This window comes from Pogona vitticeps, chromosome 2, assembly GCF_051106095.1.
Source record: "Pogona vitticeps strain Pit_001003342236 chromosome 2, PviZW2.1, whole genome shotgun sequence".
Classification (NCBI taxonomy): domain Eukaryota; kingdom Metazoa; phylum Chordata; class Lepidosauria; order Squamata; family Agamidae; genus Pogona; species Pogona vitticeps.
Window position 1 is genome coordinate 166,642,990 of NC_135784.1, and position 14,566 is coordinate 166,657,555.

At 41.6% G+C, this 14,566-nt stretch overlaps 1 long non-coding RNA gene across 2 annotated transcripts; it reads right to left on the reverse strand.

Annotated features, from left to right (window-relative positions):
* Positions 1–236: 236 nt before the first annotated feature.
* Positions 237–8,960, reverse strand: LOC144586432 (uncharacterized). 2 transcript variants are annotated; one of them, XR_013541260.1, is made up of 2 exons: positions 5,840–8,960; positions 237–511 (listed from the first exon to the last, which is right to left on the reverse strand). It is a non-coding gene; the product is annotated as an uncharacterized LOC144586432 (long non-coding RNA). The 2 variants fall into 2 exon arrangements; XR_013541259.1 differs by lacking the exon at positions 5,840–8,960 and adding an exon at positions 2,899–4,103.
* Positions 8,961–14,566: the final 5,606 nt, after the last annotated feature.

Genomic DNA, 14,566 nt, shown 5'->3' on the forward strand with positions numbered 1-14,566 from the left:
TGGTGACCAAGAATCTTCAAGGCTTTTTTGTATTTGCACCAATAGATCTTGGATTAGTACAAGATTTTTCCTATAGGCTCATCATGTTTGTGCCTCAAGGTCCATTAAAAAAAAAAATAAAGGCAGTATCCATCCAATCTTTGTCATTTCAGAAACGAAGACAATGTGTGTGACAGGACAAATAAAAGACAGATACCTGAACGCTGGAGATGTTAGAATTAAGAAATTGCTTAAGGTTTTATTTTATTTTATTTTGAACGCTGTGTTTCATTCATGCAGTTTTGGTGTATCCAATCATTTCAGTCCAGAATACTTGTGCACTCAAGATGTTCTCTATTTAGAAATATGTTGAAAGGACTGGTAATTGGGTGAAGCCATCTGAACACCTACAGACCATTAACAGAATCCTTTTAAGAGTTTTACTACATGGAGAGTCCACCCACCCGATGGTGTGGAAAGGGCCTCTTCCTTTCACTGGCACTGTTCACAGGATCCATAAAATGTGGGCACTCTGAAAATGAGAGAGAAGCAAAACAAAAATGATTATCCTGCTTCCTGCAGAAGCCAGCCTCATCATTCTTTCCCAAGGTATGTCCACAATGGAATAACTGTGGAACAGGCACAGATGGAAGTGAATGGACGTGGCATTTTCTTGTATGTAAAGTAGGCGAAGGCAGTTCTTCTTGTCTGAAGCATTTTGTAGTACTGCCAAACAATACCCCAAAAAGTCCTACGGTCAGACTAAAAATAATTAAAGAGTTACTCAAACCACCTCATCTTTCAAAAACACCTTTTAACATCTGTACAATAGGGTTGAGGGACTTCTGTGGTGGAATCCAGCCTTCCAGTGCTCCCCTTTGCTTCCCAGAGGGCCACACCAACCTTCCCCCTGACATCATTGCTTGGTATTTTTTCCTGGTTAAGAAAGGGTCCTCACCACCACCACCACTTCTTGAAAGGCGGAAATGTCTCTTCTGAAGCTTGGTAGCTGCAATAACAGCTTTAAGCTAAAACATGTCACTATTTCTTGGTCTCCCTCTTTTGCCTTTGGTCTTGCCCACTCTCGGAATGCACCCTCGTGAACTGCTTTGAAATTGAGTGTAGCCCTCAGGCTGGAAAGAGGTGACCTTCCTTGCCATACAAGAGCCCTGCATGATGGGTTAGCGTTCATTAGCGTGACATTGCAAGGGGTAGGTTGAAGCTGAAAGAATTGTAGCTTGCCTCTAATGAGGACTCCATAGTCCATGAGCTTTGCACAGCCTTGTTTAATGTCTCTCCCCTTCAATTCCTAGCTGTTTCTGCTGAGAAGCAAAGACTATGAAGAAGGTCTGTATACTTCGAATGTGCAGATCTGGCTTTCAAAATGGGCCCAGGCCATGAGGGAGAGATTTGCTCCAGATTCACACTTTCAAGGGGCATCATTTGGGTGTGGCAGGTGTGTCAATAGTTGCTGTGCATGTGTGTGCATGGATGGGGTGGGGTGAGAGAGAGAGAGAGAGAGAGAGAGAGAGAGAGAGAGAGAGAGAGAGAGAGCTGGTGATTTTCTTAAGCACATTACCACTTCACGATCTTTCATTTTTGCTGTCTTAATGTCCATTGTGTGTGTTTGTATACAAGAGAGAGAGAGAGAAAGAGAGAAGCAGCTCTGGCCTTGCTCACTCCTTGCATGTGGCCCCTGAAAAATCATCTTGCAGAGAATGCAGACCTTTAAAAAGATCCCTTATTCCTAGTCTAGTAAATTCCTATACTAGGTAGGTAGATTTTGAACAGGGAACGTCACTGTTCCAATGCTGTCTACAGTGCTATCTATTGTTAACAACCCTCTATGCACACAAACACTTGCTGCTGTGAATATAGTGAGATGTGCACACATACACACATTGTGATTTTCACAAGTGCTCACCTCACTGCTTGTGCAACAGCCATAAGTTTAAAGCCCCAAAGAGTGATCTGATATTTGTGATCTAATGCTATGCCCCAGCTGTCTTCTTTAAATGCAAAAGCAAGGGGTACCGTAACAACCTGGCATCATTTTCATCAGAATGCTATCAGAAATACCTAAATATGGCTTCGGGTTTGTCAAACGACAAAACAAAACGCATTGTATGTTAAGATTTTGCTGCTTCTTGATATTGTTCAGACAGACTTTCTTATAAAAACCACAACCGCCTTACAGAAAATCCATACAGGCCCACTCTTCCTTTCACCTCTGACCTTTTGACCTCTGCCTTGCCTCAGGGCAGTGGTGACCCGGTCACTGCCTAACCCTGAGTCAATAAGTCTACCTTCATTAGCATAAAACATGAATCTAGTGGCAGTTTGACAAATTATAACTTCAAGCTAAAGATCTGCCAACTGGCTAACTCCTGTAATGACTATTTATCATTGGAAATGGTAAATCATAGGAATTCAGATGACTTAATTATTCAGATATAAAAGAGCAAAACCAAGGCAGAGCAGGGGAGGGTGGGAGAATCTCTCCTCCCCTTCTTTCTCCATGATATCTATGGATAAAAGCCTCTCCACAAAGCCAGGATCCTTTCTCTGTGAGATGCTGGGCGGTGGGGGTGGCTCGTTTCTCTGCGTTTGCCAGGGTCCCCATTTTCCTCTCACTAAGGATCTTATTTGCCACTCTTTTGTCCGCTCTTTCTTTTTATCCCTACTTCTCTCATTTTTCTTTTTCTTTGTCATTGTTTCCCCCATCTCTTTCTATCTTTCTCTCTCTCCCTCTCCCCCCTCTCTTTTTGTTTTCCTTTCTTAACCTTCAACTTTGTGTCCCTTTCCCTTGAGTCTGTCTCCCTCCCTCCCTCTATTCATCATCTCACATTCCTCCCTTTCATTCCCTCCCCTCTTCTGTTCCTCTAGATTGTTTGAACTACAGCTCCCATAATTCCTTACCATTAACCATGGAGCATGAGGCTGATGGGATACCTGGATGAAATAGACTGACCAGGTCAGGCCCAAGGAAATGTTTGATGAAATGGACTCAGGACTAATTTCAGGCAGGAACCTCGGTCACGAGGGATAGGCTTGGATAGGAAGGAGTTTCACTCCCTTCTGAGACTGTTTTGTTCTAGGTCTAGGCATGTACTGAGTGTATCTGCATTTTGTGCATAAAAAAACTTTTCTTGAGCAAATGCAATGATGACTTTCATAGCTCTGTCATACAAATTTGTAATGTGAAAGATCTTTTGAAGTATCTGCTGCAGAAAACTCTAGTACCATTGATCAAGGAATCATCATCATCATCATCTTAGAACTGCAGAGCTGGAAGGGACCCTGTGGATTAAGTCCAGCCAGGAGGCACAGTGGGGAATCAAATTCCCAACCTCTCACTAAAGCACTGCAACTCTCTAACAGAGATTTCTCAGTACTTGGCAAAACTGTTCTCAGTACTTGGCAAAGAAAGAGAAATGTACATTTACCACTGTACATAAACGGTGAGGAAGTGGAGAGAGTTGGTAGTCTTAAATTTCTGGGTACTTACATCTCAGAGGACCTCTCATGGACTATAAATGCCAACATGCTAATGAAGAAGGCACAGAAGAGGCTGTATTTCCTGAGAATGCTTGGCAAGTTAAATTTATCTCAGCATTTACTTTTGTCCTACTATCGTAGCACCATTGAGAGTGTCCTAACCTATGGCATTCTGGCATGGTTTGGGAGTAGCTCTGTAGCGGACAAAAAAGCTCTACAGAGAACCATTAAAATTGCCCAGAATATCATCGGGCTCCAGCTACCAACCCTGGATGACATCTTCACATCCCGCTGTCTGAGGAAGACACACAGCATCCTGAGAGATTCTTCCCATCCTTCTTATAACTTTTTTGAACTGTTACCGTCTGGCAGAAGATATAGAACAATTAAGACTCGGACCACACGTTTTCTGAATAGTTTTTATCCCAGAGCTATAATTGCAATTAATAATGAGCTTAAAGACCACCAGTAGTGAATAATTAGTTGGACTGTGTTACTTGCCCTGCGGTGTAGATGTTTGTATTTTTAGTGGGAGACTTTTAGTGGGTGGGGAGTGTTTGGGGAATTTTATGTGTGTGCATGTGTCTGGTCTCTGGGTGTCTGTGAATTTCGTTGTATGGGTATACTGTGTATATACTTATAATGACAATAACTTATAAATTATTATTAAAATTATTATTATTATTATTATTATTAAAACCCCAGGATCCCTTAGCCATAACAGTTACTGTGCTCTGAAACTGCCTTAACTATGTGGTGCAAATACACTCTTCCTCAGTATTGCACAGGGATTCAGCTATGGCACCTGCTCAACCTCATCCCCTCTCCCATATTCTGTTTTAGTCTCCTACAAGGTCTCCCATGTTTTGTCACTGAGGCATGGTGGGAAATCGAGCACAGTGGTTCCCACAGCTCCTCTGAAGGCTGCATTGCAGTGACTAACATACTCGTCTTGCCTCCTGGTGCTGCTGATGGTGGTGGTACTGCCTCTGCCAGATAATCCCGCCAAGCTGGTCCATCTATAGAGGAGGGGATTCCTATGTAAGAGCCATTTGCCAATCTGGAGCTGGGTCTGCATTCAGTTAGGTCTCCCACTTTTACATTCGGTTATGTTATGTCTGGGCACTACTCATTGGAGATTGAGAGCCACTTCTCCCAGAAGGTGATGAAGTGAGAGTCCTCAAATATTTTTATCAAAAACTGCACTGGATAGAAGCAGGGGTTACACCTATTTTGTGTTTTTAGTACCTAAGGCATCATCTAGTAAGTAACCTTAAAATAAGCCCAGGGAGAATATTTTGTTCAAGAAAAGGGACTTTTTATGCCTTTGGAAAGAAACATGATGAAGATAATCTACAAATATTCCTAGCTATTATTCTCACCATTAAACATTACTATATTATAGAGCAGAGATAATGACAATGTGCTAATTGCCCTGAATGGCTAATCTGATACCTTCACACCTAATGATTATTTCATGTGGGTGTCCATAGGAAGCAAGTTTTGTCTCCCTATCCTAAATTTATTCATTAATTTAATGTACACAGACAGACACATGGTATTGCTGCAGCTAACATACCTCTCTCTTGTTCCTTCAGTTAGCAATCTCCATCTTAGGACTGAACTGAATTGTAGAAATCATGGTAAATACACCTGGTCTAATTTTGGCACTCTTCCCCTTCCTGTGCCACCTACATTTTGCACAGCCCCATTGGATTTAAGAGTTCTGAAGAATTTAGAAGCATTCACACTTTTGTGACATTTGACTTGGCCCCAACAAAGGCGTTGGCCAATTGTGGGTTAAAGGGAGAAATTATTTTATTCATGATCTTGTGACTTGCCACCACCACCACCCAATGCTAGTCCAATCTTTTAACCCAGTGGAAGCTGGCGACTCCAAAATGGGACAGTGCATCTAGTCTGAACTTTACAGGGACTATCTCAGGTTCCTAAACAGGATGGCCACTGTAAAGTTTTGATTAAAACCCAGAACAGATTCACGGTTCCTCCCTTTGAAATCAGAGTCACCATTATTTCAAGCCCACCCTGTTAAAGGTAGGTAGAGGCCATAGTGTGACAAATAGCTGTGTGTGACAGGACAGCCAATGTCAATGCTAAAAAGCTATCCATTACATCATGCTAGCTCTCGTGTCACAATCACGCATCACACAATGGCTTTGGGATTTTCTGAACAAGCTGTGCTTGAAGTCAATTTCATAATATAGGCTACGGTATCAGGACAAGGGAAAAGAGTTTCCACCGCACAGAAGAATCACCAAAGCTACTCTGTGCTGAAGGGAGAAGAGGCGGAAAAGAAGGTAAAATCCTTGCTAACTCTTTCCACCCTCATGCTAGAACTTACACAGAGCAAGACTAGTGTGACATCACCCTTCTCAAAGGTACAGTAAATCGATCCCAGTCCAACAAAGTGTGGTCTCGAGGCTTTGGCACAATTTTCCAACTGAAAGTACTTGCTGAATTCCTTGTGATGTCTGCCTAAAACAAGACGAAGATGGGGAGCCATGTCACAGCATGAATAATACTGCCACAAAACCAACAAAGAATCTTGAGCATCATATTAAAGAGAAAGAGTTAAAGACTTTGCCTGAGCTAGAACAGACCCATTACATGACTGTGACTTCTTAACACTTATATAAGTCCCATTGATACCACCAGTCTATTCTAAAGGGGATGAGTGACTGAATTTATGCATTATTAAGGAGATGTAGGATTAGGGAGAATGTCTGATTCTTAAAACAGGCTTATCTGAGGTATCAAGACATTCTGTTGAGAAACTACTAGCCTTTCCAAGAGTTCATTCCTTCAGCACAAGAACAAAAGAGTGTTTATTTGTTTTTTAGAAAAACTGATCTATTACATTTTTGGTTCAGATTAACATGCTTTGTACAAAATGTTGTTTATCCACAAAGGAATGTAGCCATCAAAGTGAAAAAGGTCCCTAATCCTGATCTGTAAGACATACAATTTCACAGCACCGTTTCCACAAATCCACCCTTGAACACATAGAAATATAGTCATTAGCAGGTGCTCAAATGCAAGCCCTATCAGATGTTTCCCGTGCTGCTTGGTCCCATTCCCATTCCTATATAATCTATGCTGTGCAGAAACCTGTGGTCCAAATGCTTTACTTCAGGTGTCTGAAGAAGTGGATGAAGTTACCAAAGAAAGCTCACACACTGCAGTAAATACATTCATCTTAAATGTGCAGTTCTTGTAATTTTTTGTTTTGTCTTTGTGGAAAAAAGGTAACACAGCTCTCTGAAAACATGTACTTTCTCTTCTCTTTCTTCCTCTGTCATATCCTCCCTTATTTCCTCATATTTCTACATTCCTTCCTTCTTCTGAAGCCTAAACACATTACCTAATTAACATAAACTAATACTGAATTGTTTTCCTTTCTCTCTCAGATGTATCTTTAAATAGAACAAAATGAAACCCAGTGTCACTGACTTATTGTGGAGATCTAAACCCATCCGCAGATACAGAACCATTTATACATATTCAATAAAAAGTCCCAAAATGTCATTAAAATTATTTTTCCTTATCAACTTTTTTATCTTAATATCACAAGTTAGCTTATCATTAATATCATATATTCCAGATTTCTATGTATCAATCATATAACTGAAATTCATACTGTGTTTTACTTTCCAGTTCTATGGTGTCATCAATCCTGCAGCTCTTAATACATTTGTTATTCATTCTTTAACCACCTGCCCCTATTGTTCTTGATCAAACATTGATAACACAACTGCATCGCTTACGTTTCCCTTCCCAAATATTTTGATAGCTCTCTTGAAATGATTCCATTTTATCTCTTTGCTGTCTCCTATCACCACCATCACCCCAAATTTGGTTCCATGTTTCTCTTTACCTCCAAAATTCTTCACCCTTCCTTCGGCCTGACCTCTCACACTGTTTCCTTCCATCCTAACATCTCAGGCCAGGTGCCAAGGTCCTTGATCCCAACTCTGGACCGGGAGTGTTGGCTGAAACTGAGCTAGCACACCCAGTTTATAAGGTTAGGCATCTGTGAGTCACCTGCCATTTTTAATTTTGCACAATGTACTGAAGTGATGAGCTGAGAGTAATTAAAATAGCGGATGGCTCACAACACCCGCCACAGATTATAGGGCTGCTGTTTTCTGCCAGTGCCCTTAGTAAACCTACTAGGGGGAGTGAACGAGGAAATTATATCAGGGTCTCCTCAGAGTAGAGGCCAACACCATTGGAACAAAACAGGGGCTACAATTATATAGTGATTTACATGAAAGTAAGCCATACAGTATTCAGGGTCCTTCAACACACATCAAATCAACTTTTAACACCTGGTGAACACTATTCCTCAAGTGTTAAAAGTAAGCCCCATTGCACTCAGTGGAATCTACTTCTGCTGTAGGGTTGCACTTTGGGGAGCAAGAATCTTTCCTCCAGATGTACTTCTCTCTTCTTTTTGCTTCTTCTCATTGTTGTCATGTGCTGTCAAGCCACCTCCAACTCATGTGATCCTATGAATGAGTTGCTCTTGAAAATGTCCTGTCTTTAGGTGCCTTGCTCAGCTTTTTGTTCCTGCTGCCTTCAACTTTTCCCAGCATCGTTATCTTTTCCAGAGAATCCGGCCTTCTTTTGATGTGCCCAAAGTACGACAGGCTCATTTCCAACATTTTTGCCTCCAGAGATAGATAGTTCAGGCTTGATTTGATATAGGACCCACTTATTCGTCTTTCTGGCAATCCAGGGTATCTGCAAAGCCCTCCTCTAGCATCACATTTCAAACAAACCTTTTTTTTCCTGTTTGCTTTCTTAACTGTCCAGCTCTAATACCCACATGTGGTGATCGGAAATACAAGCGTGTGGATGATCTCGGTTTCCAATGACATATCCTTAAGCTTCATGATCTTTTCTAGTTCCTTCCTACTAGTCCCAGTCATCTTCTGATTTCTTGGCTGCAGTCTCCATTGGAACTGATGACTGAACCGAAATATTCATTGCTTACATCCCTCCATTAACCACCCCTTCATCTCCATTGTGATGATGCAATATTAATAAATAAAACTGTGTTTATTCATATAAAGTGGGGAAAAATTATGGTGAATGGCATGAATCCAAGCTACCGGGCTTGCTTCCCTTTCTGTTTTCGCTCTGTCAACCAGGCTAAAAGAACCCACAAAGTCCCTCAGCATTGTAAAGTGGGGGATTTCATGCCTCCATTATATTTTATCACTTTGAACACAAGCAAAGGGAGGAAGAGAAACTTTACACCGAAGTACTGCTCCAACACACCGTTGAAAAACATATATTGCTTTAAGATTTATGAGAGAGGGTTCTTCCTATAAATCAGCTTGTGTGTCCCCCTCCACCCTCCATCCTTGGGACTGTGTTGAAACTTAAGCACCTGCATCTGATTATCCTTATGTTAAACAGGGGAAAAACAGGCTGCCACCTCCAAGACAAAGAGGCTCTGAAATGTAAGTTTTGTGTGTGTGTGTGTGTGAGAGAGAGAGAGAGAGAGAGAGAGAGAGAGAGAGAGAGAAAGAGAAGTAGTAGTCATTAAGTGGAACACATTAATAGTCATTACCAACTGCTGCCCATACAAAATTGAAAGCCAATCTTTATCTCTATCTCTTAAGCCATCCATCATCCACCTACCTATCCACCTACCTGTCTCTATTTGCATAGATATTTGTAAGATGTCTGGAATTCTGCACACATGGTTCCAAAATTCTGAGACTAGAATTAATTAGCCAAACACTTATAGCCAGTATACATGCATTTAGTTTGAACAAAATGCTGCTTTAGCACACATTGAAAATATATGTACATACATGTGTTTGGGGTGTTTTTTCTACCCAAGTTTTTTTTTAGGCACAGAGTGTTGTTCTTGTTTTAGGAAAGGACCTTGAAAGTCCTTTTTAAGGAGAAAGGTTTTAAATAAATAGATAATAAATAAATTAAATAAGGGGAAAGTTGTATCCCACAAGCTATTGAGGACTAATGCAGAGGCCATGTTACATTAAGGTTTTCTCCTGATTCCTGAGGACCAGAAACATAATTTCTTAGGATGCCTTCCAGTCTATTTCACAGACATGCAGCATATATTTGAGCCTTCGACCTCTTTAAACTAGGCCAGCAATCATGCAGAATCAGTGAACTAGGCGGAAAGGTAGTTGATCCCCCAAAATACTTATGTATGACCTGGAACTAAAGGCAAGAAGGTAACAGACAGCTGTTCTGCTCATTCGCTCTCTGTAGTGCCCCTGCATAAAATGGGAGGTCTTGCTCAAGGCCCCAGGGGCAAGCTCTGCTCATTCTCCTTTCTCTGGCTTATCATCATCAACCAATCTGCCCTGTACAGTTATATACTCTAAAGCAGGAATGAGGAACTTCCAGCCCTGGAACTGAATTGGGCCCTCCTGGGGTCCTGATACGGCCCTCTGCTGTTACCTAGATTGGTACACTGCTTCCATAAATTACCATTATTTGACCATTTCCAACTTTTACATTTTTTGCCCCTCCACTCTGAATGTTTGAAATGCTTTTCCTGATGATCAGAAAGAGCTTTAAAATCCCTTTTGGAGGGATTTAGAGTTTGGCTATTCCCTTTGTAGTGCAGAGAAAAATCTGTGCAGTTTCATCCCTTCCTTTAGAAAAATTAAAAAATGGGGGGAAATGAAATTTTAGATGCTTCATGATTAAAAGAAACTTAAAAACAAAACCTTACAATTCATGGAATTTTTCTTATCTCTCTGTCTCTAGCTGTAGATGTAGAAAATCCTCCATTTTCTCAAAGATTTTGAGGTGAGGGGGGAAAACCTGCTAAGGTCAGTGGCAGATATGGGGCACACACTCCATAGACACCCAATGTCAGAGGAGAAGCTTACAAAACTACATTTCCCCAACAATATGCTGGTGTTGTTTTTTTTTTGGTTTTTTTTTTTTTAGCCCCACACCTTTTTCTTTCTCCCCACCTACTATTCAAATTGGCTTCTCTGAAATTGAGTTTGATCTCCAGGTTGATTTCCTACCCTTGGTTTAACACCACCTTGGGCAAACTTTTGCGCAGTACGGTATCTTTACTGGCCATAACCCACCCATGGCTAGAATACAGCTCCCAATATGCTTTTCAAATGGGAATTTGCCCTGCAGAACTAGAAAATAAGAAACCACTTCCCAGGCTTTGATGCAGTACTGTATACGGACTTGCCCTGGAATAAATCTGGTTCAAATCCCACCTCAGTCATGATGTCCTCTGGGTGTTCTGGGGTTTGTCACTATCTTTTAAGCTGACACACAGGATTGTTGTGAGGCTAAATGATGTGTGAGACCACATATACCATCCTGGTCTCTCTGGGAAGAAAAATGTAGCAAAGCAAACTTCCTGGCCTCACATAAAGCTGAGGAGTGTGATGATTGTTATGCAAGATCTTTCTTAAAATCACCTTGAGCTTTTAAAGCCCTTGATTCCTTCAAGTACTTGAGCATATTATTGTTATTATTAATCATTTAAATAGCACTTTAAAATGCAAATGGCTTTACAATTATTGTTATCTTGTTCCCTCACGGGTGACCTTAGGGAAGTAATAGAGGTTTGTATGCTCCAGCTTGGAAAGAATCTGGGATATTGTCATAGGGAGAGGGATGACAATATTTCCTGTGAGAAATCATTAAAAGATTTGGAGATCACCACCCCAAGATTTTCTGTTCCCTCTGAGTTTGGCTCTATTCTTCACAGTTGCTCAAAGAGAAATAGATTTTTCTCAGGAGTAGCATATCACCTCGTGGCGCAGTGGTTAAAACGCTGTACTGCAGCTAAAAACTGTGCTCACGACCTGGGGTTCAAATCCCAGGTAGCCGGCTCAAGGTTGACTCAGCCTTCCATCCTTCCGAGGTCGGTAAAATGAGTACCCAGCTTGCTGGGGGGGGCAATGTGTAGCCTGTATAATTAAAAATTGTAAACCGCCCGGAGAGTGCTTGTAGCGCTATGGGGCGGTATATAAGTCCAATAAATAAATAAATAAAGCGATGCCTGGCACAGTGCATAGTATTTGAGGCTGAGTTGGTCTTCAATGGATAATTTGGATCCATTAACTTGAATAACACGACTACAGAAGAAGTACACAACTTTAACATTGGCAGTGAAGAAGCTGAAATAGTGAAAGATTTTGTACACCTTGGTTCAATCATTCATCTTAATGGAGACTGCAGCGAAGAAATCAGAAAGAGACTGAGACATGGGAGGGCAGCAATCCCACCTGCACCAGAAAATTAAAATCACATTGACAGGGGCCAGAAAAGTGTGGGTAGGTGGGTACACTCTGCAGGCGGACTGGTGTGTTCTAGCAAAGATGTTGTCTGATTGTCATCTTTAAGAGCACAACAAACTCTCCCGGCAGGGTTCCAAACAGCCTGTGTTGTGTCAGCCTCGAAGGCGTTATAGTCCTCATGGCTATAAATCAATGATCCATACAGTCTCTTCCAGCTCCTCAGTTTTAAGATTATAACATGAATCTTCTCACGAGAGATGGGCACAAACCACAGTTCAGTGGTTCATTTGTTATCCCAACAGGTGTTCGGGGCTTCAAAGCCGCACGTTCTCCAGTGGGCATCCACTTGGAGGCAGGGCCTGGAGGAGGCGGGGCAGGGATGCTCTGTGGCCTCTGAGTGGGCACCCGCCAGAGACGGGCAGGGCTTTGAAGCACTGGATATCTCTTCGGGTGATAAACAAACTGCCAGACTGGTGGTTCGTGACCATCTCTACTGCTCATCTTTGGACATTCCCTTTTTTTCTCCCTTTGTGTTCTCTCTCCTTCTTTTCAATACTCCGGTGTCCCAATAAAAGTTTACTAACTATGCCTTTTGAAGACTAATTGAGGACTCTGGTCATGATCGTTTTTATGTCCCAATTCCAGATAGAACTGCTTTAAGCTCCAGTATTGAAGAGAGTTGGGCATTATGGAAAAAAAGTAATGTTTAGATCTGAAACCCTGAATGAAGGATTACTGCTTGTGTGGCATGTAGACACATCCGGAAATGTAGTAGAGAGTTGTTGTTGTTGTTGTTGTTGTTGTTGTTGTTGTTGTTGTTGTTGTTGTTGTTAAAAAGGAAAGTAGCATCACTCTGCAGCCTTTTCTATTTGTTTTTTTGGACTGAGAATGCCTGAGCAATTGACAGCCCAGACTTGCTTTGGCAATGAACAAGGCTCTGACATTTTTGTTTGTGTCAAAGGATGCCAGACAGTTAGAAAAACAGGCAATGAGAGGCTGGGCATGTCTTTCCTTTCCATGGATGGAGTTCCTACCTCATGTTATCTAGCTGTTTGCATGGAAATGTGACTCTGCTGGAGCTTGCCTTTCACCTGGCTGGATATGTTTAATGAAGCTGAGTGTGCTTTAGTTTAGAACCTGATCATATGCAGTCAGAGCGGGGCACGCATGCCTTCACTGACATTTCCTCTCAGGAAACAAGGAACGGGACTGCAGTCATGCTGATCCAATGAATTGGCCATTTATCTGGTGCCCAGTCCGGCCCCATCTAGGAATATTGGACTACATCTCCCATAATCCAAAAGTAGCTGCCAGTGGCTGTGCTGTTTGTAGACCATAACATCTGGTGAGCCCCAGCTTAGAGAACACTATCAAAATTTACCACTATGCCACTAGATATATCCACTGCTAATGCTTTCATCCCTGAAAAGCAGATTTTTGCAGGCTTCTGGAGTTTTTCAGTCTCTGTCTGACCAGAGTCAACAGCAAGATGAAAAAATAAATGTAGGCACACTGTGGGGGAATAAAAATGGTTTCAAACCACTTTGCACTCTTTAAAAAACTGTTCACCTCCAGTCTCAGGATTAAAGGTACAGGTAACAGCCTAAGGCATATGGTCTGAAACACACCACTGATGCCCATTAAGAGTTTTCATGTTCCTGCCAGACAGCTGTGCCAGTTTCAGGAAATATTATGTCTGTAACATTTTTTTTTAAAAAAGGCAAGGGGCAGGTGGCAATGGTAGAGGTGCGCAAACAGGTCAAATCAATATTCGGCAATGCTGCCTAGGGAATTCTGGGAGTTGAAGTCCAAAGTCGCAAATCTGCACACCTGTATAGTTTGACATTCTATAGTGGCTTTTTGAAATTCAGGGATCTTCAGCTTTTTTCTTTGAAACTCAGTGTTGTGAGGTTTTTACAACTTTGTTAGGCCAATTGTTGCAGAGAACATGCAGTGTGTCAGTTAACTAAATGTATAGAAGTGTTGAATCCTCCTGTTTAGTTCTGCTCTCAGTGCAACAGCATTTATAAACGGGAAATGCTGGAAAACATCAGTCTAAATGCTAGGAGAATAGAAAGGCAAGTTTAGATACAGAAGTCTAAATTAGCACAATTAGTCTGAGCAATGGTAAGTGAGTGAGTGAAGGTGTGTGAGTGTATTTGGCAGTGAAGCTGCTTGTAAAACCCAGAAAGGTAACTGAGGGTAATTACCATCAGTGGGCAGAATAGTGAGCTAAAGGGCTGGTCCTACTATTATGCAGAGTGAGGTAGTTACCAATGGTAACAGAATTTGATTGTCACAAAAGGACAGCAAATTATTAGTTATTTAATTTTTTTTCTTGATTTTTCATTGCCACAAACTGAGAGGATCAAGTAAGCTTTCCTGTCTTATGCACTAAAAAAATCCAGCTAGTTGTGGGTGCTATTAATGTTGTTACATGCTGTCAAGTCAGAAATGGTGGCTAGAATAGGGCTTTCAAGAAAGGTGAGATATTTTAGGAGTGGTTTCCCCAGTGCTTCCCGCCCCCCCCATTCCAAATGAGTTTCCATAACCAAGTAGGAATTTAAACCCAGATTGCCAGAGTCCTAGCTCATCTCTCTGTCAGCTACACCGCACTGCTTCTATTGATTAAAGAGGCTGCCATTTGCTACCCTGCATAATCCAAAATATGAATGATTGCATGTGTATGTTCCTCCGTGTGGCACAAACACTCTGCCCATGTGTGCTGACATCATCAGGACATCACATGATATATCTGTGTCTGGAGTGAACCACTCCAAATTGCTAGTTATGGACTTCATGAC